Consider the following 13,687-nt stretch of genomic DNA (forward strand, 5'->3'; position numbering starts at 1 on the left):
AATTTTGCATATTGACCGCCTCTTTGGAATACAGCGCTCCAAAGGCTCCCAGCAGGGTTTTGTTCAGAGGCAACACACACAGGCTAATTAAATGCCTATTTAAAAGTTTCGAATGAATCTTGCCTCGTAGAAAGGGAATTATTTAAAGAAAGCACTAAATTTATTTGCCGCTCCCCTGCTGAGTTTAGGAAACAAATCAATAAATATTCATATAAACTGATCTGCGGGCCCGCAGAAAAGCACGGGTTTTCTGGAATGGAAAATACAAATTAGAGAACGTGGAACTAAGCTCCGTTGGGGAGTGTGTGTGTGTGTAATGTTGGGAGAGCGGACCCCATCGTGGTTTGAGCGTGTTCTGCCCCCTGCTATTAGCCTGCAGCAGAATTGGTGCTTGTCGTTGGGGTTATTTTTCTATCTGTGCGTCAAAGGTCCGGCAGAAAGGGAATTGGCGGTGTTAACCTCTGCTCCCGGGGTCCGAGCTGGTGCCAGTCTCGTGTACGCGTGCTCGGGCGAGAGGCTGGGGATTTTTTCGAAGGAAATTCCGGACCGAGGTGTGAGCCCCGGCGCAGCCGGTGGGAGCTCCGCTCCCAGGAAGGCGCAACACTGGCCGCAGGGAAGATGCCAACAGCTTTGCGGGACCCGAGCATCCCGCTCAGGTTCTCGGTCTCTCGGTCCTTTCAAGATCATCTACGTTAAAAATAGTGGAAATCGCTACCCGCCCCGACCGTGAAAATGAGGTCAATGTGGTAGCGTTCGGACCTAAGGTGGCCCGGGCTAGTCCCGGGTTTATCAGCACGGGTGGCTCGGAGCCTGCCCGCCGCAGCCGCCCGCTCCCTGCGTGCCTGCGCAGCGGGTGCGGGGGTGCGGAGCCCTGGCTCCCCTAGCTTCGGTCCCAGGGGCAAGCGTCATCGTCTAACGGGAAAGTACAACCGGGGATTTTTCTGGCAAAGATGTTTTGTTTGTGGTGGTGAAGATGGAAATTGGCGGCAAGTGCGGTTAATTTCCTTTGGAGCTGGGTGATGAAAGGGACTATTGAGAGTGGGTTTACCTGATTTCTCTGTTACAGACTGTAACAGATGTGTTAAATGTCCTATGTTTTAAAAGCACCCTATTCAGCCCTTTGGTGTGGCTGAACCTTTGCAAGCAGAAGTGTGCAGCTCAACCATGCAGCCTTTATCCTATTAACCATGAACTAACTGTCACCTTCAGCTGTTTTCCCTTTTTACTTTTTAACACAAAGCTTTCTCAAAAATCTTATTAACCAGCTTTATTTCTCTCGATGGTTTTTGTCCGGACGTTTTGTGTTGATTATCTCCATGTCGATGCTTTAACCATTCAATAAAAGTGCATCTGCGATTTATATCACATTAGGGAAGAAAGAAAGTCTGTTAAACCTCTCCCTTGGTTCAAATCAAAAAGTTATTTATTAGAGAGGACGGAATCAGCCCTCCAAATTGTATGATCCTGACAAGCTTTCCCGGCGCTGTACGCCGGCCCCCAGCAGATGAGCATCTGCAGAAGGCTGGCTTGGAAGATCCGCTGTCTGAAAGTATCACTTTGAAATCAAACCTGGCTGGAGTGTCCCCCCTCCTCTCCCCTCCCCAGTTTTGTTAATCTGGGTGTTTAGCAGGTACAGAAGGAAGGGGAGGCAGGCGCGGGCAGAGCCCGAGGGGCTGGGGGTGTTGCCGGGCACTGCGGTCCTGCCCCCTGCCCACACCGCTGGGGCACTACGGCGGGGGTCGAGGGCTGGGGAGGTGTGTGTGTGTGTGTGTGAGAATCGGGGGGCTGTCCCGTCCTGCTCCCGGTTTAGCTTTCCTCCCGCCCGGAGCGCTGCAGGCTCCGCTGAAGCTCGTTTGTACACATGGCTGCGCGCAAGGTGTTACTTGGCAGGCGAGCGGGACGGGAGCGAATGGATAAGGCAAACGGGGTTTTCCCAATAAAATAACTGACTGGCACCCCCTGCGCCCCCCCACCCCCCATATCCCCTCCCCTCCTGCAGCCGCGCTCCTGCGCTGACACACCACCACCCCCGGCATTTCCCAGCGCAGCCCCGCCCGGGCTGCTCCCGCACCGCTGCGGTTTGTACAGTCATTGTACGTTCCCTTTGAGATGATTTACTCCTTTCTTTACATATACATCGGGGGCATTTTGCCTGACTATAGACCAACTGCTGCTAATTTCTCTGGGTTTAAAAAAGAGGGGCTGACATTTTCTGGAAGGTTGGGTCAAACGCATGCTGGGGCACACGTGGACCCAGTTCCTTGTGATGGGGCTGAGCACACTCGTAAAGAATTCCTTAAGCACCAAGGCAAAAGAGACTAGACATCTATTGAAAGGGAAGATAGACCATAAGAAACCAAGAAATCAGACGAAAGGATCTTATTTTAAGTGATCTCCTTTGGAAGTTTCTTTTCAAAGGCAGTGATCATTTAAGAGAAAGGGAATTCTAATGTCTCGGGATAAAACCTGTGACTAATGCCGTTTGACCCATGCTCACGCCGTTTTGTGCTTCCTGCCATTCATTTTAATGTCGTTATCTTCAAATTTATTTCTTAAAAGTCACTCACTTTCTTTGTCGCTAAAAACAAAAAAAAAGGAGGGGGGGCAACCCAAAATCCAAGCCCCAAACTGCCGGGAGCAGGGGGAGGGGGAGGGGGGATAGGGCTTGGAGCCTGCGTGTGTCCCGGTCCGGGGCTGTAATCCGCATGAAATCGGGAGAGCCCGCACTGCCAGTGCGGAGAGCAGAGGGCTCGCCGGGGCCGGGCCAGCCGCTGCCCGGAGGTGTGGAGCCGCCCCGCTCCGCACCCCCGCCCCGCAGGACGGACGTCTCAATCATCGCCGGGACACCCACACCCCCCGAGGGACACCCACACCCCCCGAGGGACACCCCCCGGGCCGCCCCCCGCTTCCCGCAGCCAGGTGAAAGCCGAACTTCCCCCGCCCGCCCCTCCCCCCCTTCCCGCCCCGCTCCATCCCCATCCTCAAGCTGGGAAGGGTTCTGGGCTCTGGGGGCTGCGGGGATCGGGGCTGGTGGTGCTCTCCGCTCCCGGGGAGGGGGCGGCGGGAGGGATGCTCCGGTCCCGGCGCATCCCGTCTCCCTAACGCTGCCGGGGGACCGCGCCGGGAGCCTGGACGGAGGCGGCGGGGGCGAGGCGATATTAAGACACCTCAGGCTTCACCTTTAGAATTGAGGCACAAGGAACAGTAACTGCTGGTTCGTTCAAAGCTCTTCTAGATCTCCCCCCCCCCCCCCCCCCCCTTCCTTTTCTTGAAAATCCTTCTATTGTGCCAATCAAGCAGATGGTTTGCAGGAAATATAGCTTGGCCCCAGTGACCGAAACTAATTTTAACTAGCTTTCCAAGCCTGGCACGTTTGTTTTGCTCTTAGAAAATAGCTAAAAAAACAGCTGGCAAGGGTGAATTAAACCCATTAAAGACACATTTATAAGAAATTATATTCACATAGGTTGCTTGAAACCCCCCTAAGAGGGGAGAGATGAGCGTATTGAAATGAAAATGTCCCTGAACACACTACCCTCCTTAACATCGCCTGAGAGTCTCAAAACATTTTACTAAATAGATTAACTTGACTATTGTTTCGCATCACATTTATCAGCTTCATTAAGTGAATAGCTGAACAAATATATTACGCATGCATGAAAAGCTCTTTTGGGGGCTGCCTTATTGTGTCCTCAGCCCTGACAGGTGGTTAACTGTGTTTCTCTCTCCTCTCCCCCCCTCTCTCTCTCTGCGCAAAGAAAGAGGGATCTCGGACAGAGCGCGCAGCCCAGACTTGGCAAAGGGACCTAGAGGGGAGAGTTACTTTCTTTTCCCTCGCCATTCATGCTGGCCAGCCTAGAGCGCACACAGCCTGAAATGCAACCAGATGATCTGATCATGTCAAAAGTAATTAACTTTAGTTTAGTCTCTGTGTCTTGCTCGCGCTTTACTAACTCCTTCCAAGCCTGTTCAATTTGCATCCTTTCTTCCAAATTTGATTATTTTTGTCCACTTTGTCCTTTTATCCTTGCCCAGCCTCCACCTTTGTCTTAAAAAAAAAATAATCTGGGGACGATCAGTCCCTCTGCTTTCTTCTCCACTGATCTGTCTAATAAACAACCAACCACACAACCTCCCTACAAACAAGTCTTTTCACGAGCTAAGATTTGCATGGTTTGGAGAGCTAGGATTTGCAAAATGCAATGTGGTGTTTTATTTGTTGCCTTAATTTCACGATTCTTTAGCACGGTGGAAACTAGCTGGGCATTGGGCAGTGGCTGCTTGGATTCTCAGATGCTGGAGGCCAAGGTCCTGCTTGTTTCAGTCGTGGTCTCTGCCCCAAGAGTTTCCAAGTTGGACAGCGCAGATGAAGTGGATGAGAGAACATGATACTTTGATGTTTATTTCCTTCAATACATATTTCTCTCATCTTACTTTAGTAGGTAAGAGGAATTGAAAATCCTTTTGTCTTTTAAACCAGGTCTTAAATCTACCCCTGCCACCACAACAGAAACCACAGAGGCGATCCTTTGCTTGTGGTGGTGGCAAATTTCTCTTCTTACTGGTTCACAGAAGTCTCCAGGCAGTGGGCGATTTTAAGCACTGGGAGCTGAGGATCCAATTACTGTTGCACTTCTGAAGCCCCAGTTCTCTTCCCCATTCTCTAGGCTATGTCAGGAAGGACAACCTTCCTTGGAGGAAAGGCCTCTGTCTCGGTAAGTTAACAGGAGCATGAATTTGTCCTGGGGCAGATGTCAGCGAACCTGACAGTTTCCTGTCACCTTAGCAGAGGGTCCTCGAGCCCACGCGCTCCGTCGGTGCTTGTTGCAAGAGCGGGCGCAGCCGTTTACAAGCTGCTTTCCATCCCTCTGCCCGCTGAGGCAGGGCGTAGGGACCTCTGTCTCTCAGAGAGAGCAGAATTAGTATTTAATTACCCTGTAGGATTAAACTGGTACCTTCTCCTGTTTCTGAACCTTTTTTTAAAAGGGCCTGACCGTTAGCCCTCAATCCCTCAACTTTTACCGTGCCAACTGACTGATAATGCACTTCCTTGGGGGTTAAGCCTCTCTGGAAAGTTTTAAGAGAGAGGCTCGGAACAGAGATGCTGATGAGAACCTGAGTACTTGGAGACGCTTTGCCCAGTGGAAAGTCTTCCCTAACGTACGTGCTGGTAGCCGGAAGGATGCTGATGTGCCGAGAGGCTCGCTTTGCTCCTTCTAGGTGAAAATACCTTCAGGTGCTGTGATCTGGTGGGAGAAATGGCTGTTGTGGAGGCAGCAGAGAGGGTTTAATGAATTGCTCACCTGCGCTGTGGTGTATCACCCTGTCTGGAAAGTCACGCTGTTCCTCCTGGTGCAAATGCTCTGGCCATGCGCATTATCAACTGCTTGGCACAAGCTAATTGTTGCAAGAACATTCCTGATTTGAAGGGGTGGAGGTACCTTCTTCAAAACTCAGTGTTTTTCTCTCAGAGTCCTATGTGAAAGTGCTGGAAGTTTTTTTGACAGGGATTAACCTATACATCTTCTTGGTGGGACCAAAAGCCATGTGATAAGGAAGGAAGAGAAAGGTAAATACTCTGTAACAGTTACTTAGCAAGAAAAAAAGTGCAGCATTTCTTGCTGGGATACTGCCATGCTCTGAAAACTGAAATGGGGGAGTAAAAAAAAATATTTGTGAGGGCTGGGGTTTTTTTGATGATTGAATTCCCTGGGTATTTAGTGATCTCATCTTAGAAGCGTTACATTGGTGACCTTGTCTGTTGAGGCAGTGGATTCATGGTTAAATGGTTCCATTCCAGACCGTGCCCTGACTATCACTATGTTCACACCTGTGGGTTGCTGGCAAGCTGTATTGCGTCCTTAGAGCAAGAGGCTGTATGTGTGAGCCTCCCTGGAGAAGGTGCAATGTTTGCTGTTTCCATAAATACAAAGCTATTCTTGCAGATGTTGATATGGAGTATGTTTGATTTCTGGAGCTCTGATGGAAGAAGAGGACTTCCAAACCTTGTCCCTCAGGGTTTACCTTTGTAGAGCTACTGAGAAAGGAGTTAGCAAGCACTGGTCTGTGTGCTCCACTCCCGGGTACTTTATGTAAACTGGAAAGTCAGAGGAAAGAAGGTAGCTGTATATCTGTTGTCCCTTGGTGATGCTTTTTATCAAGTGGGGTGCTTCAGGTAAAGAAAACCACGGAGAGTGGATTAATGATGCCTGAGGAATGAATACTTTGTAGTCAGGCATCATGGACATCTCTTCAGGATTCTCAGATGTAGGTCCCTGATTGCAGGGTGATTGGCTCCCTGCAGAGCCGATAGACTTTACGCTGGGTGTCCACTTGTGAGAAAGAGCTGTTCTCTTTAGAAAACTTTTGGCTCGTTGTGGAAACTAGAACAGGACCCCCCTTCTTCTAGGTTTAACTTGGCAAGCAGTGCAGCCTCATGGATGTTCAGAGATGAAGGGCTCTTCCCTTTTTATCACTGGGAAAAGCTGATGAGGTCCTGATTTTCCTTGCAATTGTAATATTTTCTTGAAATAGGAAAGACCAGAACCTTTCTCATGGGAGCTTCCCCAACCTGTAGAAAGTACGTTCCTTCTCAGAAAATTGTGTTTCTTTCTGACAAACAGCAAAAAATGCCTTGGTTCCCACCAGCCATGAGATCGGAGAGATGCATGGTGGGACGTGTTGCCCATTTATGCCTTCAGCTTTCTGAAAGCAAATGGAAATCTCTAGGACTAAGGAGAGTGCAAGCATTTAAAGAAAGTTGTAGAAAAGCTTTTCCCTATGCCTTTGGTCTGAGAATGTTGCTACTTCTGTCAGGGCTGAAGTCAGGGGCAAAACTCATGCTAATTTCAATGCGGTGGGGTTAAGCCCTAGAAGAATTTGAATGTACTTGTCTCTTTTCAGTACTTTGTCAGGGGTGTTTTGATACCACAGGGGGAAATATCAAAGACAACTGAAGTTGGGAATTAGACAGCCAGGATGTTTGAATGGGATCTTCATAGTCTGAAACAGGTTTTCTCAGGTTTCTTTTCATGCCTGTGGAAATGAAAACTACTTAATGGAAATCATGTTTTAGTGGTTGCATTCACAGTGTTGACATTTCACATCATGATGCTTTATCTTTTTTTTTCCCCTTCTGTGTTTTTAATTTCCGTTAAAAGTGTAGAAGGGTGGAGACCATCCAATCTTGTTTCTCTAGAAAGGTCTTGAGGGGCATTGGATGGGATTTAGCAGACTTAAAAATTGACTTGAGGAAACCAGGTAAAGTCAGGTTGTCCTGGCACAGGACATGGCTTTTTTGGAGGAACCATGCTCTGGCTGCTGCTCATCAGACCCAGAAAGGTCAGGAGACAGGAGGTTAACGTAGCTTTAAGATATATTGGCATGCTCCAGATTGATGCATGTCCTGAGATAAGGGGTAGTTCTCTAGCATTTTTTAAATAGTTCTGCTTTAAGTCTTAAATGGAAATTTATTCCCTCACCTATTAACCTTCCTGGGGCTGTCAGTGCCAAGGGCTTCTCCCTGCTGCTGGGCTTAGAGCAGAAGCAGGAAGGGGTAGGACAGCTACTGAAACACAGGAAAGTTCTCATTCACCATGGTCTGTGACAGCTGTGTGTACAGCAAGAGTCTCCAGATTTGTGAGAGGAAGGATGGAGGATGTTCTCTGGTGTTCTTGTGCTATTTCCAGTGTCCTTTAGCCAAAAAGAAGGGGGTTTTGATCTCAGTTCTGGTGCTCCAGCCCTAATATTTAAAAGGCTGTTTTGAGAAGGATGAAATACCCATGGGATTTATGAGGTGTACTGATCTGAGCAGAAGGAGCCTGTAATTTGATATCTTTCTTTGGAAAAATTGATTCATACAAGGGACTGACTCTGGACTGGGCTGAGATCAAAATTCCAAACTGGGATATTTGCATCTGGGCAGATGGCACAGAACTGTGAAACAGACTTACTCTTTCCAAGAAAAATATATGGCCTTTGTATGAAAGCTTAGGAAGAATATTGTCTTGGCTTATTTCCCATTTACCATCACGTGTTATCACAAGCCCTTCCCTCGCAGGAGCAGGTAGGGATGATGGGCTCCAACACACCGCAGGTCCTTCTCACCCCACTTTTAGTGTCTCTGAGGAGTCTGTATGCTTCAGACTGGCTCTTTACTTTGGGAAATGGGCTCCAGTACACAGCTAGGTTGTCAGGCCACATGGAAAAATCCACAAAGACAGATAACTAAAGTCATCTTCCAGGGGTGGGGACTTCTTAGCTTTCATGCCAGGGATCCGGGATGTTTCCTGGAGCCAGGGCCATGTGGCCAAAGAGGACTGTCCTCCTCCTCCTTCCCCAGCCTGTTCGCTGTGAAGGATGTCCTTAAGACAAAAAATACATCTTGAACTCTCTAGCTTAGATGTGGTTTAAGTGGTGCTCTCCTGAAGAGCTGCCGTTAAATCATAGGGTTTGTTTTATGGCATATTTTCAAATAAAGCTTTGTTTAAGCAAGACAGCCAAGTAATTACTTCCAACATTTTAAGAAAGTGCACTTTGTTTTCTTTTCCTCTTCATTTAAATTCTAGAGTGCGCAGGACTCCCATTTTTAAGTAGATTTTAACCATGGCTAGAGAAGCTTAGTTATCAGTTATGCACTATAAACAATATGTGGGGAGGGGGAAGATGTTTCGATCAGAGCTATTCAGCCCTTGCTTGCTAATCTAATTACAAAGTGTAGGTTTCCTGACACAGAGCTGCTTGCATAGAAAGGGCTTTTCTCACACCTGGTGGATTGTTTAGCCAAGCTTTTTCAATGCTTACAGTTTTAAAGAAAAAAAACACTTTAAAAAAACCCCACAAGTTCCTCTGCAGGGCAATAGAAAGAATTTAGTGGTTGTCAACATGAGTTTAGTATAAGGGTGCTGCGTAAAATGTGGGTTCACTTTACATTGACCTTTGGACATAGTAGCCCAAAACATTGTTTTACTTGTTGGTGTGTTTTGGTGTTTTTTTTAAGGGTTAAAGAGAGTATGAAAGATAACAGATGTCGGTGGCTGTATTAAATTAAGTGTGTGCATGCATGTGTATGTATCTGTGTAGGGACAGACATGATGCGCCCGTATTTTTGGGTGTTTATTGTTCGTGCCTCAAGTGCTCCACAGCTCTGAAAGGGCAGCTTTGAGTCGCAGTCCCAGCAAAACCGTATTTTTGTGTTGTTTAGTGCCCCGATTCCTACAAACAAAATAGAGTACCTTGTTGAATAAGGGCCATTGAGCAGGGATGATGGGTTAAGAGTGGGGGTCTGAGGTGGCGGCGTGGGTGCTTGTTTATCAGGGAGGAGTTGTCAGTTGTTGGCTGCGCGGGTGAAAGGAGGGACGCTAGAGGCTGATGGCTGGGAGAGCATTGATGTGAGGTAACGGGGTAATCGGATTGAAAGTTAGCCATGGTATTTATGTCAGCTCACATTTCGTCAAATGAATAATATGAGGTTGCTACCTAGCCCAGGCCTTGGCCCGGGGGTTGGGTTATAAAGAATCTAAGGCCTCATTTGATTCAAATATAAATTAATTCTCACTGGAGCGTTGGCTGATTAATCTATTTGCATAATAGTAGAAAAACTGCAGTGTGGTTACTTTTGCGGGGATTTGGACAAGAAAAGCTTTAAATTCATTTGAAAGAATATTGTGTGAGAAGTCAGGGAAGCAAAAGCACTTCTATAGGGCTCCTGAAGCCATTTCTTTTTCCCCCAACCCTGATGGGCAAAACCGAAGACTGAACTTGTTCACATGGAAGTCTGACACCCTCCATAATTTTCTTTCAGTTCTAATGTCTAGTTGCACTTAGATTTTTGTGTTTGATGTAAATAGCATCACTTTCAGTAGTCAGAATGATGGCATCCTTTACCATTTTTGGTATCTAACAAAAATAAAGCCAAAATAAAAAAGTCATGCTGTGTAGGTGGGGTAAATGTTGAGCAGCACTGAAGCTATGTGGGGAGATAAAGAACTAGGGGTCCCAAACTGGCTGGGAATGTAAAGGCTAATGGTGTGTAAGCCTGGTTATCATTTGCTAGAAGGGAGTGAAAGATCACAGTTCTGCTGGCCACACGCATCTCAACAGCGCAACCAGGGAAAGAGAGCGAGCGGGTCTCGGTGCTGTCACCGAGCAGAGGCTCGAAGAGACAAAGGGCGTCCCCCTGCCCCCCGCAACAAGTCTTTCCAGTGTTTCACTTGTGGAGGTGACACCTGAAGCACGCCCTTATAGAGGGCAGCACACGAGGGGGGGTGCACCCATACGCACACAGTCATGCAAACCTCTTATTCTATCACATCCCATTTTTACTTAAATTTTCAGGTGAAATACTGTGCATCTCTATTGCCTATAGAAAATGTTATGTAGGGTTTGGTTTTGTTTTGGTTTTTGTTTGTTTGTTTGTTTGTTTGTTTCCTCGTTATCCACATGACTGTAGTATTTGGCTGTTTGGCAAAGGATTTTATGTTTGTGCACAGATATTGGGGCTGTTTCGTGACTCACATTTGGGTCCATTGAGTGAATAGAACTGTGTAAAAATTCACAAAATGCAGCAGCAAGGAGTTTAAAGAAATAATCCAAATCCTCATTGAGGTCTATAGACATTTAGCCAGTGAGAAAAAAAAACATGCTCTGATTAAGCAAAACGCAAAGCTCCCAGCAAAGATGTTAGGATGCAGTTAGAGTGGATCCACGTGCACATGTCTAGTGACACCCTCCAGGTCCATATTCTCTAGATCTCAGGAAAGTTGGGTGGTTACGTGGACTCACTTGAGTTTTAAAGTGTCCCCTAAGATTAAAGATGTCAGGAGTTTGTAGTGAACATGTCTCTGCTGCAGACCACCAAAGTTTTCACTTTCTTCACGTTCAGAAAGTTGATAGTGAAGGACTTCAAGCGCAGACAGTGGCAGCAGATGTGCCACCTGCCCGCTTCAGCTAAGGGCTGAGAAAGCTTGCAGGGCTGTTCCCAGTGAAACCTTTGAATCCAGGTACTTGGGAAGAGTCAAATTGGTGTTGCGGATTATAGTTAGGCTAAAGCAAATGACACTGTAAAAATTGCTCATGTTCTAGGTAGGAATATTGTAATTTGTGGCTCACCTGTGAGTACGTTCATGCACAGAAGGTGGGGGTTTGTAGGGGTGTTGTCAGGTGCACATGAACTTGAGTATTTGTGGGTGTCCCAGGCACGCACATTTCGGGTCAGATATTGTGCTGAGGCTTCCTTACAGCACCAGTGGCATTGTACCGCCTTACTTGCTGGACCTGTTGCTGGAGAAGGTCTGGTTCCTCCTGCCTCACCCCCTTGTTGCTGCTGGCTGTGTAAGCCCATGGGTCCTGTGTCAGCCCTGGAGCCTGACCCTGTGCCAGCCTGTCCCGGTGTCCTGGCTGAAAGTTAAGTGGGGAAACCAACCCAGGTGGTTTTCAGGTGTAGCCTAGTGCAGGGTGCCAGGGGTTGGCTAAAGCCCATGCGGTGGAGAGGGGACTGCAGGGCCACCGGTGGTGGCGGGGATGTGGCAGCTTCACCAGCTTGTGCTGTGTGCAAGGCATGACGTGAGCTCAGGTTGGAACGTGTAACTTCCTATTTATTTATTAAATTCTTTGCTTGCTGTTTCTAACTTTTGAGTTGTGTGTTGCCTTTTTTCTTTTTTTTTTTTCTCTTTCCTTAGATTAGCCCACCAATACTGTGCATCAAGCATAATTATTATTTTGACCTGGCTTTCACCCTGTTGATTGCTTTTCAGAGCAATTTGGGAAGGATGTGCTGTTCCTTAGTTGAATGCTGTGGTTTTTTCTGAGCTGGGAATTAGGCAAAAGATCTTGACAAACTGCCACTGAAAAAGGAAAGACGGTGGTCAAAACGTCTTATTTATGTAAAAAAACCACCCCTGCTGTAGTGTCTGTAGGTTCACTGTTGCAAGATCAGTGTCTGAAAGCACAAAACAAATTGATCCTAGCCATGGTCATAAAGCAGCTACACTGCAGTATTTTTGTGGTTAATTCTTGTGGAAGGGGAATGTCTGGGATCTGCAGAAGGTTGGGCCATACAAGCAAATGACATGCCTGATTAACAGAACGTTGTTACGAGATAATAGTGACTCTGCTGTCTTGCTCTGGTATTTATGAAGAATAAACAAGACCAAGAAAAAGCCAAGACATCTGCTTTCTGAACAGAAGCCCTCAGTCTGTTGACAACCTTCTAGTCCAATTACTCCATGTCTTTTACACCCAATGATTGATGTAGGTCTGATCGTTTAATCTGGGGGAAATTGAAGGCAAATGAAATGGAGCCTCTGTGCTTGTCGGACTGACCTGGGTAATATACCCATTTGAATTAGATGCTGAGTACTTAAGAGAAATACAGGACTTGTATGTACCTTGATGCAGAGTAGGGAAGAGGTGCCTGACACACAGAAGACAGTATAAGGCACCAAGGCTCCTGGGTTCTTTTCATGGTCCTATCTGCAAAGCAAAATGGTTTAAGTTGATTAACTCCACTGAGCCTCTCTTATTCCTTCCAGCATGTTTGGCTACACTGTTCATAGCACTTAATTCAAGAAGGGTTTTTGACACTTAAGACATGGATTTACTTCGTTTTCCTGTACTTTGCCAGAAATATACATTAAATTACTTATGCTTACCTCTTAAAGGAAAGCTTTATCTTTGAATATTTCTCATTTCTCCATTGTACCTTTGGTACTTGCTATATAATTTTTGCAGTTTAGATATTATTGATTTGTGCTTCCAGTAACTCACAGTGCATTAAAAGAGAGTAGCAGAAAAGAAAAAAGGCATCTCTTTCTTCCGTGCCCTGCTGTGATGTCAAATTTGCGAAATAATATTCCATTTGACAACAATAAGGACAAAAAAAAAGCTGTTGGGTAGACACTGCTGATTTGTCAAAGTTGTTTTGCGCATTTACAATAAACCTATCTGTCCAGGTTGCACAAATGAAGCTAAAAATGATGCTTAGAGGGGGCTGTCAGACCAAGAGGCTGAGCTCTGTCTGGCAGCCTGCGGCTGCTGGAAGGTGCAGTTTCTCTCCTGTCTGTTTTGACCACGAGTCCATGGTTTCACTTGTGGCACTTCTGGCACTCCTTTGACCTCTTTGTGAACAGGTTTCAATGGGAAGTTCACCAAGGGGGGAAAAAAAAAAAAAAAGTAATTTTTCGAACTGGGGTTTATTGTTGAATGAAAGGAATTAGTAGGGACTTGTATATTAGGGACTTACATACTAGGGACGTATATATATATTTAATTACTTTCAGTTACGGTGCCAGAGAGAAGCACATCAGGAAATGAAAAGAAAGAATCCTTCTCCAAAGTTAGAATGGGCTGAGTCTGACCTTCTCCAACCAGATGTATCAGTCAGAAATATTTGGTCCAGGGTAAGTTTGAAAGCAGTGAGCTTTGCCTGCTTTCTTTCTGGTTTTTTCCTTTCTTTATTCACTTTATGCCTTTCTATCCCAGACCAAGAGGCTAAGGTGAGCGTAACAAATCCAGAGCGAAGAGCCAGGTGGACATTTCTGGACTAGAAACCATAAGTACAGACTGCATAGAAATCCTATTTGTATGCTGTGCGAGCTGTTTGATCACATTTGCCTTCGGTAAAGGCTTAGGCTGGTTAAGCGGGCAGGTCAGCTTAGGAAACTGCAGAAGGAAAAGTAGGTCTTTGCTT

The sequence above is a fragment of the Falco biarmicus genome, chromosome 10, assembly GCF_023638135.1.
Source record: "Falco biarmicus isolate bFalBia1 chromosome 10, bFalBia1.pri, whole genome shotgun sequence".
Classification (NCBI taxonomy): Eukaryota; Metazoa; Chordata; class Aves; order Falconiformes; family Falconidae; genus Falco; species Falco biarmicus.